The sequence below is a fragment of the Sarcophilus harrisii genome, unplaced genomic scaffold (assembly GCF_902635505.1).
Source record: "Sarcophilus harrisii unplaced genomic scaffold, mSarHar1.11, whole genome shotgun sequence".
Lineage (NCBI taxonomy): Eukaryota > Metazoa > Chordata > Mammalia > Dasyuromorphia > Dasyuridae > Sarcophilus > Sarcophilus harrisii.
Genome location: NW_022290909.1, coordinates 59,446 through 74,040, shown reverse-complemented (window position 1 = coordinate 74,040; position 14,595 = coordinate 59,446). Strand labels below are relative to the sequence as shown.

The 14,595-nt window shown below is 36.0% G+C and overlaps 2 long non-coding RNA genes across 2 annotated transcripts; one reads left to right on the top strand and one right to left on the bottom strand.

Moving 5' to 3' along the window:
* The first annotated feature begins 2,643 nt into the window (after window positions 1-2,643).
* LOC116420426 lies at window positions 2,644-6,490 on the top strand. Its single transcript, XR_004230743.1, has 3 exons — window positions 2,644-2,732; window positions 4,255-4,374; window positions 6,206-6,490. It is a non-coding gene; the product is annotated as an uncharacterized LOC116420426 (long non-coding RNA).
* Window positions 6,264-7,267, bottom strand: LOC116420427. The gene is made up of 2 exons (XR_004230744.1): window positions 6,771-7,267; window positions 6,264-6,464 (listed from the first exon to the last, which is right to left on the bottom strand). It is a non-coding gene; the product is annotated as an uncharacterized LOC116420427 (long non-coding RNA).
* Window positions 7,268-14,595: the final 7,328 nt, after the last annotated feature.

Below are 14,595 nucleotides of genomic sequence, written 5' to 3'. Positions count from 1 at the left end.
ATATTTTAAATCTGGTTCTACCTGTGTATTACTCTTATGCTTAGGAATTCATCAGTCAATTATGTAAATTGTACTTTTTATAATTGTGAAGCATAATAATTGTTAACAAAAGGATTGTTCTTTCATTGTTATGATTTTCAATATGATATAAGCAGCATTAATCAACATTTTCATGAATACTTAGTAGTGTTATTGATAATTGCAGAGATGGCACAAGGTGCATAGGGTTGGACAGTAAAGAAGAGCTGAGTTTAAATCTAAGCTCAACTATTCTCCAAATGTGTGATCCTGGACAAATCATCAAGTCTTTCTCAGTATCAGTTATTTGATCTGTAAAAGGGAGATAACAATAGCTCCCTCACCACCAGGATGTTGTAAGGATGAAATGAGATTTATGCAAAGTACTTTGAAATCTATATAAATGCTAATTCTTATTATCAAAGTATTCTCAGCAAGATCTTACTTGAGAGTGTTGTTGAGTTTAAAGCTGGTTTCTCCAGGTTTGGTAATATTTTGCGTAGGAGATAATGAACTTCCTTAACGTCTCCTGGTTTATCAGTTGTTCAGTCAGTCAGCAATTCTCTCCATCCACTCAGGATAACATCTGTCTTAGCAACTAGTGAGGCATGGCTTAGCTAAGGCTCCAAGTGCCAAGAACTTGGGCCAATGACAGGCTTTCATTTGCCATGGTGATTTTTACAAGTTTCCACCCTGGGCTTGGAAGACTGACTTTTCAATAGAGGATCTAAGCTAACCAATATAATAGTCCCCTCTCCCCAACTCCAGGGACAATTCTATACTTGACTGTGGCCTTTGGTTTCCTAGAGAAAAAAGAAAAATAATTTTTAAAAAACAGTTCTAATATGGACCAAGCAGCTTTCTCATCAGACAGAAAAGAAAGTGCTGAATAATAAGGAATTACAGAATGATTAGGCAGGAATCCAGGAATTTATCACTATTAGCTATCTTCGGAAGGAAATACTCAGTTTTTGCAGTGTTGCTCTTCAACAGGCCAAGACAATTTAACATTCAGCAGACTTTTCTTTCTGATTTTTAATCTCTGTCTTTCTTTCTCTTCCTATTTGTCTTGCTCAATTTTGGAATGGGATGACCTGAGTGAAGACCTCTAATAAGAAGGGGGTCTCAATTTGTGCCCTTAATTGTGACTTGAAACTTTGCAGTAACAAGTTGAGCTATAGCTAAAAAGCTGCTGGTGTGTGATTATCTTAGATCAATTTACATTCTCTTCCTGTTGTCTCCTACCCTCTCCTTTTCATTAGCATTAAGTGTGCCATTGGCTAGCATTCTTGGCTCTGGGTAGATTTCTACATTAGTATGTAAGCCTGGGCTGCCCCAGACAATGGGGTCAGAAGGGGTGGAGGCTTCTGCATTAGGGTCCATATACTACTGCATTTGCAGCTTGTACTTTACACACTGCTGAGGACACCTTGGCTGTTGGGAGTGGCCCTTTTCATGAGATTGTAATAAATCCGTGTGGCTTTTGACTTTGAGAGGCTCTGATTTTCATTTGTGTTATGAGTCACTGTCCCGCCTAGTTTTCATCTCTCCTCCTCTCTCCATGAAACCTATTCCCTTGGCACCAGCTCACAACTGCTGCTGTAATTACAATCACCTTGGCATAAGCATTTGTTTTTATTTTGTTCACAGATAATTGTGCACTCAATGTAGTCTGTGAAGCTGAGAAGCAACCAAGTGTGGATCAATTCTCTGCTGTGTCTGATAACTTCTGTCCTAACAATTAACAAGAAGAAAACATAGTTGCTCCATCAGCCAGCACCACACCATCCATATGTGGAAACATTGTTCCAGAAAACGGAGAAGATTTGAATGCTGTGGATGAATTTTCTTATCGTGCCATTATGACGTTGAACGTTCTTTCCCAGAGCTAGCTCAGTGTTTGGGAAAGCTTGGGAGATGAGCCGTGATGATGAGTACTGAACACCAAACTGAAGGGCTACACGGCTCTTGTACTTGCCACGTTGCTCTATGTCTGTGAAACTTGGACAGTATGTATACCAGCATCATGCCAGGAAATGGAATCACTTCCATGTGAATTGTCTTGGGAAGATGCTGAAGCTCCCATCAAGTAGGACAAAATATCAGACGCAGAGTAAACTGCCAAGTATCCAAACTACTGCAGAGTGTGACTCTGTGGAGCTGATCACATTGTTCTGAATGCCTTATGGACACTTGCCAAAAAGACTATTTTATGGAGAACTCACACAGGGTAAGTACAAAGTGGTCAGAAAAAGCAATACAGAGACACACTCAAGCTTTCTCTTAAAAACTTTAGAATTAATTGTGTGACATGGGAGACACTGGCATAGGATCCTCCAGCGTGGCGTGCTCTCATCAGAGAACTGTGCCCTATGAGCAAAACAGGATTGAATTAGCTCAAAAGAAGCAGAAGATGCACAAAGTTAGAGAAAGCACCCCAAATGTTCATAAGGACTATTTGGGTCTGACCCTTTGGCACAGGATTCCAAGGTCGTAGTGGTCTGATCAGCCACAGTTGAACATGCTAACTTGACTTGAAGACAGTAATGTCATTTTGGTCCTCTTTGAAAATGAAAAACAATACCCATTATCACTAACACTTTAAAATATTCTCAAGGTCAGGGCTAGAGAAAAGAAATACCCAAGAAAGTCCAAGAAAATCTAGAGGACCTACCCCAAATCTAGCTAATGGAGCCTGTGCTTGACTCTATATGGTAAGCCTCCCATCAACTTCACAAGAATCCTCTATGGAGCATCCTTCCAATAATCATCATCATCATCATCATCATCATCATCATGACTAACATTTACATAGTGCAATGCTGATGAAAAGAGCAGGACCAGGAGATCATTATATACTTCAACAACAATATTATATGATGATTAATTCTGATGGACCTGGCCATCTTCAGCAATGAGTTAGATGAACCAAATCAGTTTCAATGGAGTAGTAATGAACTGAATCAGCTATGCCCTGCGAAAGAACCCTGGGAGATGACTAAGAACCATTACATAGAATTCTTAATCCCTATATTTTGGTCCACCTGCATTTTTGATTTCCTTCACAGGCTAATTGTACACTATTTCAGAGTCTGGTTCTTTTTGTACAGCAAAATAATGGTTTATACATGTAAACTTATTTTGTATTTAATTTATACTTTAACATATTTAACATGTATTGGTCATCCTGTCATCTAGGGGAGGGGGGAGGGAGAAGGAGGGAAAAAATTGGAACAAAAGGTTTGGTAATTCTCAATGCTGTAAAATTACCCATGCAAATAACTTGTAAATAAAAAGCTATTAATTAAAAAAAATTTACATGGTGCTTGTTACATGCCAGGTTCTGTGCCAAGCACTTTGTGAATGATATCTCATTTGATCCTCATAGCAATGCTGGGATGTGGTTGCTATTATTCTCCCCATTTTACAAATAGGGAAACTGAGGCAAGCAGAAGGTAAGTGTCTTGTCCAGGGCCATATATGTGGTAAGCATCTGAGGTTGGACTAGAATTACAGTCTTTCTCACTCTCTGTCTCACATGCAATCCACTCACTCTTATAAATACAAGGGGCTTGAAAACTATGTTAAAGTCCCCATATCAAGTGTAATGGCTGGCTACATGCCTCTCAGCAAAAGCTGCAAAGTCCCTCAGCCTCCACTAACTTTTGCCCTTCACCTACCTTCACCCTTTATCCAAGGTTCAATTTTGGAAGAAGCCTGACAGTCAAATAGCAGAAAAAAGCAATGAAATGGGTAGCTGTTAGAACATTCATTGTTTCTTCCCCCTCCCTTCTCCTCACTGCCACCCTGCTTCAAAGGGAAAATGGCTAATTATATGAGTTTTGCTTTTGTTCTAGGTTTCCTCAAATGGAAAGAAATTAAAAATACTATCCCATGACTTAGTAGGAATAATTTATTTTCTTTCCACATAGAAAACAATGATGAGCATAAGGGAATTAAAGTGTGCATTAAAAGAACAATTTAAATAGGACTTGTAAATTCCATTTGTAGCCAAGTTGTAAGTATAGTTATTTTTTCAGGAGTCTTCAAGCAAGTCTTCACACATAATTCAGTTTGAAAATTGTTCAAATTAATGATTTCACCTTTTTTCTTGAACAAGGTTCAATCAAATATTGTGTGTGTGTGTGTGTGTGTGTGTGTGTGTGTGTGTGTTCCAAGGCAGATCTTTTTCAGTGGCTCTTCTTTCTCAAATGTCAACTCTTCCTTTTGTTCTAGCCTGCTGCTACCACCACAACTGACCACTTCAGTAAACACTACAGCCACAGATTTATTGGCCTTCTAGGGCCTCATGACCTTCTGAAATTTACAAGGTCACCTGGGCTCATCCATCTTGAGGTTTTGACTCAGTGACCTAGTGACTTTGGAAAAGATAAATCTTCCACCATTCCCTTACTCTACTTTCCCATGAATCTTTTTGAAGAGGCCTTATGTTGGGAAACCTTATGGGAAAAGAACATTTGGGAAGGGGGCAGGGGATTGACCCTCCCCACTGGTTCTTCAGCCAGTACTGTGGATATACAAATAATATTTGATTAGTATAAATAATGACTTCTCTAAAGTTGGCCCACATAATCACTCTATTTGAAGTTATAGTTATGTAAAACATGGCCCTTGGTATTATCCCAATTCAACCCCATAGTGCAAAAACAAGTGATATATGTGCACAGGTATGATATATTCACAAGATTCAGTATTTTCATTAATTGCAACCAAACTCAGCTCTGCCCAGAGAAACAATGGGAAGACTTAACATGTATAGACTCAGTCGGCTGTAGACATAATCTATACCTTCTCAGAAAGAGCTGGAGAGAAGGGCACACAAACCATAAGTAGGAAAATCAAGGAGAAAATTCAAAAGAATGATTTTATTAAATTTGTCATCTGGAGAACTGGGTTCAAATCTAGTCCTTTTCATTTATCAGCTATGTCCCTAGCCAGGAATGATACAATACTTAAACTATTTTAAGTACAACTATTTGTTGTAAATTTGCAGCAAAAATAGAGATAAAGTGCTGTATGAATCATAAAATATTAGGTATGTGGGAGCTATTAGGATTACCAATAAGTGTAAGAGGAATTATTGTCCATTTTCATCTAGTTTATGTTCATCTGTATTTATTAAAAATTCATGAAAATGTTTTGCACCTTCCACAAATTTCATATTAGATTACAGCCAAGTATCTGTACATTATTAAATGTTAATGATTTGCCTCTTTATTTGAATATTAACAAATTAGATTTGTTTAATCTTCATATACATTGGCCTTTTCCCCAATAAGAAGTATATGTATTTTTAAATAATTTTTAATCCATGATCAATTTTCTGTCCACAACAGTATAATATGTATATGATGATGAATTCTGTTACTTGCTCAAGGGGGTTTGGAACTAGCTAAACCATTGTCCAAACTTATTCAAAATATATCATGGTGCTAAATGATAGAAAATGCTAGAGAACATCATATGCCATTTTGAGAGACAATATTGAAGTTCTACAGGATATCATCAGGTAAGGCACAAACAATGGAGAGAATCGATCCCTTGAATAGATATTGAGGAGCCATGTCACAAGTATAACCAACATGTTGACCACAGGTTTTACAAACTGGATCACAAATAATCTCGACTGAGACCAAAAGACCTGCAAGATGAACTGACATTTTGGATTGTTGGAAAGGAGGAGAGGGAAAAGCAATGGAGGGGAGGAAAAGGAGAATTAAGGAAAGGGAAAGGGGACTAGGAGGAGAAGGAGAAGAAAGAAGAAAAGAAAGGAAGGAAGGAAGAAAGAAAGGAAGGCAGGAAGGAAGAAAAAGGAAAACGAAAAAGTAAGGGGTAGGGAAAGGAGAAGGGGACAAAGGAATAAAGATGAGGAGGGAGGAAGGGGGAAGACCAGAGAGGTTAAGAACCACCAAAACCAACAGCAGCAACAGCAGCAACAACAGTGGGGGTGGTAGTAGGGAAGGGAGGGTCATTAGGGTGGGTATGCATTATTTCTGTATTCTCAGGTTCAGTGAATCTGGAGCTGAACAAATCAAGGTGAGCTGGTGGTGCAGAGGATACATTTCACATCATGAATGGAACATGAGAAGCAGCAGGGAAAAGCAGGAGGGGACAAAGGAGGGGTCAAGACTAGTTAGATAATAACCTGCATTGTTTCTCTTTGCAGAAATTTGCTTATGGACTGGGGGTTGAACGCAAGTCACTAGAAGGTAGCAACAAAATACTGCTACCTTCTACTCCACATTATATGTGACTTAAAAATAAAGCAGGCTTTGATGATCTCTCCTAACGGAAGCAAGCAACACTAAGATATCAACTAATAGAGAATCAAAGTATCCTGTAGGATATTTGAAAATAGTCATACCTTCCCTTAGTCTTCTCTCTCTTATCTGTATCTCTTGTCTCTGAATTCATCAATGTCCCTCCTAGAATATAACATCTTTTAAAAAAACCATTTTCTGGACAGGATCTCATCATCCCGGAGTTGAATAGGTCTATTATCCACTATATGCCCTCTAAAGTTTTAGGGTATGTTTACATCTTTCAAGTAAAAGTGATACATCTTTTTCTGTTGAACGGCTGAACTCCCTCTCCTTTCTGACCCCTTCCCCCCTCCATTAATAATAGTAATAAGGCAAACTATGTAGAGGATGGACTTGAACCCAGGGCTGTTGGGACCAGCTGTCTGTCGTCCCATACAAATCCTTCCCGACCTACTTTTAGGCAGTAACCTGGAAGGAAGACTCAGAAGAGGCACCTAGACTACATTTGTCCATCCGGGCTTCTAGGGTCCTTTTCAGGCTGGGCGCCGCCGTTAGCTTCACAGAATTGTTAAAGGATTGCAAGAGACTTGGGAGATGATCGAGTAGCATCTCATTTGACAGAAGAAACCGTTGGCTCAAAGAGGAAGTGCTTTGCCCATTACAAAAGTAAGCAACAGAGCAGGTCCCGAGATTCAAATGCGAGACCAGCAGCTCACCCACCCTCAAGCGACCTCGAAGCTCTAGATTCCTGGAGCTGAGAGTTAAGGGACCCAGTCCCCGAGCCCTCACCAGTGCGTGACTTGACTATTGCATCCGCGTGAGCCCAGGGCCTGACAAAGGAACTCGCAGTTCAATTTCCCTCTTGCCGTTGCCAGAGTTGCAGTTGGCTCTAGGGCTGAATTGGTTGTAACTGCTGTGGGCTCGCAGGTTTCTAAACCTCTGGCCTCCGGTTATTGACATTTCCCCTTTTTTTTAATTCTCATTTTAATCCCCCCTTCGATTTCCCCTTTAATTTTCCCCCCCTCGGAACAGGCTGAGGGGCCGGGAGAGAACTCCCCCGGGAGTTCTCCCTCCCGGCCCTAAAGCCTGCTTCCAGGATGAAGAAGATTTTTGATTTCGGCAAGAAAGAGCAGGTTCCACCTTGCCCTCCCTTCAAGCTGCCGCTAAATACATCTACAAAGATATACGTATACCAACTAGTTGGGACTGTTCAGCAAACTACAGAGAATCTGGAAAATTCTTCTCATTTACTTTTTCAGTATGGATTCTTTGATCAATCTCTTTATACTAAATATGGGCCTTTTTTCATGTTCAAAGCTTGCCACAGTAATATGTTGTCCCAAATAGAAACATTTGGAAATCTTTTCCATCATATACAATCTATTCTATTTGGACTCTGTACAGAGCATCCTACATAGCACTGGTTACTTTCTTTGATATTTTCTTTTCATTTATGCCCTTGATATTCTTAATGTTTTGTTCTAGCAGAGGATTTTTGTTTTTGTTTTGTTTGTTTTTCCTAGCTCTGTCAAATCATTTTTTTGATAGTTGATTTCTATGGCACTGAAGAAGTAAATTAATGTAGGTAAAATGATCATTTTTAATTATATTGGCTGGTCCTACCCATGAGCAATAATATTAATTGCTCATGGGTAAAACCTGCCAATATATTTTTTTTTGTGTCAGAAGTGTACTGTATTTAGACAGTTCCTGAATTTGTTTTCGCAGTAGACTCCCAAAATTTTATATTGTATATAGTTATTTGCAATGGAATTTTTCTTTCTATCTCTTGCTTTTGAACTTTGTTGATCATATAAAGAAATGCAAATGATTTATGTGGGTTTATCTGCAACTTTACTAAAGTTGTTAATTATTTCATATATTGTGAAGTACAGACTAGTTACTTAGCGGGCCTCTGGGTCAGCCAGAGTTAGGATAAATTAAAATCCTTGATCTTTAGGGGGAGAAGTGAAGGAAACAGACAAACTGACATGAGGCTCCTAGATTCTCAAGTGTAGAGCCATCAGCCTCTCTCCTCCTTGTCATGCTGCAAAGTGATTCTGACCTCTGTGCCTCCATTCTCCAATCCTTGCTTATGATTATCTCAACACCAAAACATTCAGCAAGCACCCAACAGTGAGAAGAGCCATTTATGGAAACATATGCTAATAGAGTCATTGTCTCACATCAAATAGGTAATTAGCCTTAAGTTCTTGGTTGTCTGATTCAAGCAATACTTTTGTGGAGCTTCAGCCCTCTACAATATAGTTTTAGTTGATTTAGGTTTCTCTAAGTATACAGTTATGCATAATCTCCAGAGTTATCATTCTGTTTCCTTATTGCCTGTTCTAATTTCTTCTATTTTTCTTTTATTGCTATAATTAACATTTTAGTACAAAAAATAGTGGTGACAATGGACATCCTAGCTTCACCCCTGATTTTACTGGGAAGTCTTTGAGATTATCTCCATTATAGATATTGTTTATTGATGTTTTTAGATAGATGCTGATTATCATTTTAAAGAATGCCGTCTTTTTAAATTTATTTTTTGTTCTCTCTAATGCTTTTAATAGATAGGAATGGGTGCTATATTTTATCAAAAACTTTTTAAAGACCATTACATTGAATTCCCAATCCCTATATTTATGCCGACCTGCATTTTTGATTTCCTTCACAAGCTAATTGTACAATATTTCAGAGTCTGATTCTTTTTGTACAGCAAAATAATGGTTTGGTCATGTATACTTATTGTGTATCTAATTTATATTTTAATATATTTAACATCTACTGGTCATCCTGCCATCTGGGGGAGGGGGTCGGGGGTTAGAGGTGAAAAATTGGAACAAGAGGTTTGGCAATTGTTAAATGCTGTAAAGTTACCCATACATATAACCTGTAAATAAAAGGCTATTAAATAAAAAAAAAATGAATTTAAAAAAAATAAAAAAAAACTTTTAAAGCATCTTTTGAGATAATCATATGATTTCTGTTGCTTTTGTTTTTGATACAGACAATTCTATTGATATTTTCCCTAATATTGATCCAAACTTGCATTCCTGGTATAAAGTCGACCTAGCCATAGTGTATAATCCTTGTCATACATTGCTGCAATCTCTTTGTTCTTATATTTGAATTGAAGTTTTTGCATTGCTATTCCTTTGGGAAAATAATCTATAATTTTCTTTCTTTGTCTAGGCCTTACTGATTTAGGCATAGTACCATACTTGTGGCATAAAAAGGAATAGTAGAACTCTTTCTTTGTTTATTTTCCCAAATGATTTATATAGTATTAGAATTAAGTTATTTTTGAGTGTTTATTAGAATTCCAGAGTGAACCCATCTGGCCCTGTGGATTATTTTTCTTAAGGGGTTCAATAATGGCTTGTTAAATTTCTTCTTCTAAGATACATTTATTTAATCAGGCATCCAATTTCCTGATTTATTAATCTGGGAATATTTCCTAAATTCATTGATTTTCCTTATATGGTAAGATTTACTGGCAGGGAATTGGGCAAAATATTTCCTAATGATTGTTTTAATATGTTCATTGGGTGATAATTTTACTTTTTTTGTTTTTTGATAATGGACGTGAAGTTTTTTTTTTTTTAATCAAATTAATTAATGACTTGTATCATTGATTTTTCATTAAAGCAGCTATTAGATTTATTAGTCTATAACTCCCTTTATATGTTTTTGTTTTCTTTAAATATTTTCAAACTCACATTTGATTGTGAGGATTTTCAATTTGGTACTCAGTTGGGGATTTTTAAATTCATTATCTTACTAGGTTTTTTGTTTTGCTTTGTTTTGATATATTTTCTATTTGTTTTTAGTTTCATGCCCAATTCATTGATCTGTTCTTTTTGTATTTCACTTATATAAGAATTTAGGGAAGCACATTTTATCCTAAATACTATTTTGGCTGCATCTCATACATTTTGGTATGTTATCTCATCACTATCATTCTCTTTTACGTGGATTTATTTTATATCCTACAATTTTGCTAAAGTTGTTAATTCTTGCTAGTATATCGTTTATAAAGAGTGCTAGTTTTGTTTTCTCATCACCTACTTTTAATTCCTTCAATTTCTTTTTGTTCTCCTATGATAAAGCTAACATTTCTAATACAATATTAAATAGTAGTGGTGAAAAGGGGCAACCTCATATCACCTCTAATCTTATTGGGAATGTTTCTATCTTTTCCCCATTCTATATAATGCTTGATGATAGTTTTCAATAGATGGTATTTATCATTTTAAGGATAACTCAGTTTATTTCTATGCTCTCTCTTTTTTTTTGTTTGTTTTTAATAGGAATGGGTGTTGTATTTTGTCAAATACATTTTTCTGTCTGTTGAGATAATCATATAATTTCTGTTAGTTTGATTGTTGAAATAATCAATAATGCTGATAGTTTTTTCTGATATTGAGTCAGCTTTGTAATTCTGGTATTAATACTACTTGGTCATTTTGTATTATTCTGACAATAATAGGATTATAGGAACTCTGTGATAAGTTCCTATAATCTCTTTTTTAAAAAATTCATTTATTTATAATTATTCTGCAGTTACATTTCAAATAATTTTTTACATTTGTTTTCTAAAGGTTTGAGCTCCAGATTCTCTCCTTGGAGTCTTCCCACAGCTCCCTTTAAGAAATCACATGTGAAGTTATGCATTATGTTTTTTTTTAACAATTATAATTTTTTATTGACACTACCCATGCCTGGGTAATTTCTTACATTATCCCTCACATTCACTTATGTTCTGACATTTCCCCTCCATCCCTCTACCCCCTCCCCCAGATGGCAAGCAGTTCTATACATGTTAAATATGTCACAGTATATCCTAGATACAATATATGTGTGTAGAACTGAACAGTTCTCTTGTTATGCAATATGTTTTCATAAAAGTTATGTTGAGAGAGAAAGCAGAGATCTTCCATCAAGAAAAATAAAGTTAAAAAGAGAGAAAGACAGATAGGGAGGAAAGAAGGGGAGAGAGAGAAAGACAGGGAGGGACAGAGGGAAGAAGAGAGCAGGCAGGGAGGGAGGGAGGCAGAGAGATGGAGAGGAAGAGGGAGAAAAAGAAGAAATACTGCTGAGAATAGCAGTCATTTAAAATAGGTCATTTCAAAATATTGCTATTAATTTGTATACACTTCCTTTCACTTTGCTTGAATTCATGGAGGGCTTTCCAGTTTTTTTCTAAGCCCAACATTTTACAAAAAATAATATTCCATGACAATCACATACCATAATTTATTCAGCCATTTCCCATTGGTGGGCTTCTCCTTGATTTCCATTTTTTTTCTCCTGACAAAAGAGCTCCTACAAATATTTTTGTACTTATAAGTCCTTTTACTTAAAAAAAAATCTCTCTTTATATTCATACAAAGCTATTCATAGCTAGTAGTGGTATTGTTAGGTCAAAGGATGTACATGAATTTATAGCTCTTTGGGCATAGATCTTCTCTTTTGATCATTTATCTTTGGGGCATAACTCTTATTATTGTTTAAAAATTGACTCAGTTCCCTCTATGTTTGAGAATTGAGGCATTATCAGTGAAACTTGCTACAAAATTCTGTTTACAACTACTGCACTCACCATATTCCCTCCTTTATTTTATTCTCTCTCCTTTCACCCTAACACTAACAAAAATGTTTTGCTATTGACCAAACTTCCCCAATATGCTCCCTTCATTTATCACCCTTTCCTCTTCCCATATCCCATTCCCCTCCTATTTTCCTGCAGAGTAATATATATTTCCACACCCTTATATAATGTGCACATTATTTCCATTTTTGAGCCAATTCTAATGAAAGTAAGTTTCATTGATTTCTCCTTCCTCCCCCTTTTCCTTGTAGTAGTATACAAACTTTTTGGCCTCTTTTTATGGCAGTTAATTTATACCATTCCGCTTTTCCCTTTCTTTTTCTTCTAGCACATTCCTCTCTTATTCCATAATTTCATCATTTTTTCTGCTTTGTTTTATTATTTTCCCCAGCTACATTAAAAAAAGTTTCTTACATTTGCTTTTACTGATTTTGAGTTTGAGATTTTTTCCCTTATTTCCTCCCACAATTAAGAAACCACTTGTGAAGTTAAGCAAATTATTTCCATAAAAGTCAAATTCTGGGAAAATAAACATCGATGTCCTAACCCAATGAAAGTAAAAACCCTCAAGAAAAATTAAGTTAAAAAAAAGAAAGAGGAATATCCTTGCAGGATAAGATATTGCTAATACTCTTATTGAGTATTATACTTCTACATACTCTTATTATGTTTTTTTTCTTTCTTTGAGCCAATTCTGATGAGAGTTAAGGTTCATACTCTTCCCCTGTCCTCTCCCTTTGCCCCTTCATTGTAAATATTTTGACCCCTTTTTATGACATATAATTTGCACCATTCCACTTCTTTATCTTCTCCCCAGTACATTTCTCTCACCCCTTAATTTCATTATTTTTTAAAAAAAGATATCTCTTTGTATTCAACTCACACTTGTGTGCTTTGTTTATATATACTCCTAACAGTCCTAATAATGAACAAGTTCTAGGAATGCAAACAGATAGACCTTATGATACCACTTTCCTGATTACCTCCTTATGCTTCTACAAAATGCCATATTTGAAAATTAGATTTTCCATTCAACTCTGATCTTTTCATCACAAATGTCTGATAATCTTCTATTTCATTCTATGAGGATGATACTGAGTTTTGCTGGGCAGCTGTTTTTGGTTGCAATTCTAGGTAGCTCCATTGCTTTCAGTAATATTATGCCATGCCTTCTGGTCCTTTAATGTAGAAGCTACTAAATCTTGGGTTATCCTGACTATGGCTACACTATAACTGAATTGTTTCTTCCTGTATGTTTGCAAGATTTTCTTCTTGACCTGGGAGTTGCAGATTTTGACTAAAATATTTCTGTGAGTTTTCATTTAGGGATCTCTTCCAAGAGGTAATTGGCTGCTAAAAATCTTGTGTTATTCTAACTGTGGCTCCACTATAACTGAATTGTTTCTTTCTGTCTGCTTGCAGCATTTTCTCCTTCATTTGATAATTAGCCTAATTCTGGAAATTAGCTACAATACTCCTTTCCATTTTCATTTTGGGGGACTCTTTTCAGGAAGTGATGAGTGGATTCTTTCAATTACTTATTTTACCATAGGTTCTAGGATATAAAGGCAGTTTTCCTGGATGATTTTTTAAAAGGTGTTTTCAGGCTCTTTTTTTATAATGTCTAGTAATTTTAGATTGACTCTCCTGTATCTTTTTTCCACTGAGGAATTTTATGTTTTCTTCTATTTTCTTTTCTTTTTTTTTCTTTCTATGATCGAGTTTTTGTGGTTGAATGGAGGGTTTTTTTTTAATTGACTATTTTTTAAAGAATTGTTTTCTTTTTCCATTTTGCCAATTTTATTTTTTAGGAAATTGTTTTCTTCAATTTGTTTTTTTTTTTTCATTTCTCGAATGTTATTTTTTAAGGAGTTGTTTTCTTTTTTTAAATAGCTTTTTATTTACAAACATAAGCATGGGTAATATTTTCACCATTGACCCTTGAAAACTTTCTGTTCAACTTTTCCCCTCCTTCCCCCACCTTCTCCCTAGATGGCAGGTAGTCCGATACATGTTAAACATGTTAAAAGTATGTTAAATCCAATATATGTATACATATTTATGCAGTTATCTTGTTGCATAAGAAAAATCAGATCTAGAAAGAAAGAAAAAATCTGAGAAGGAAAACAAAAATGCAAGCAAACAATAACAGAAAGAGTGTTGTAGTGCACACTCAGTTTCTCTCTCTGGGTGTAGCTGATTCTCTTCATTACTGAACAATTGGAACTGGTTTGAATCACCTCATTGCTGAAGAGAACCACATCCATCAGAGTTGATCATCATATAATTTTCTTGTTGCCGTGTATAATGATCTCCTGCCTCTGCTTATTTCAGTTTGATAACTTTTTGAGCATAGTTCCAAACTGCTTTCCAGAATGGTTGGGTTTGTTCACAATTCTACCAACAATGTATCAGTGTCCCAGTTTTCCCACATCCGGTCGAACATTCGTTATTACCTTTTCCTGTCATCCTAGCCAATCTGAGAGGTATGTAGTGGTATCTTAGAGTTGTCTTAATTTGCATTTCTCTGACCAATAATTATTTGGAGCACCTTTTCATATGACTAGAAATTGTTTCAATTGCTTCATTTGAAAATTGTCCATTTATATCCTTTGACCATTTATCAGTTCGAAAATGGCTTGAATTCTTGTACTTTTGAGTCAGTTCTCTTTATATTTT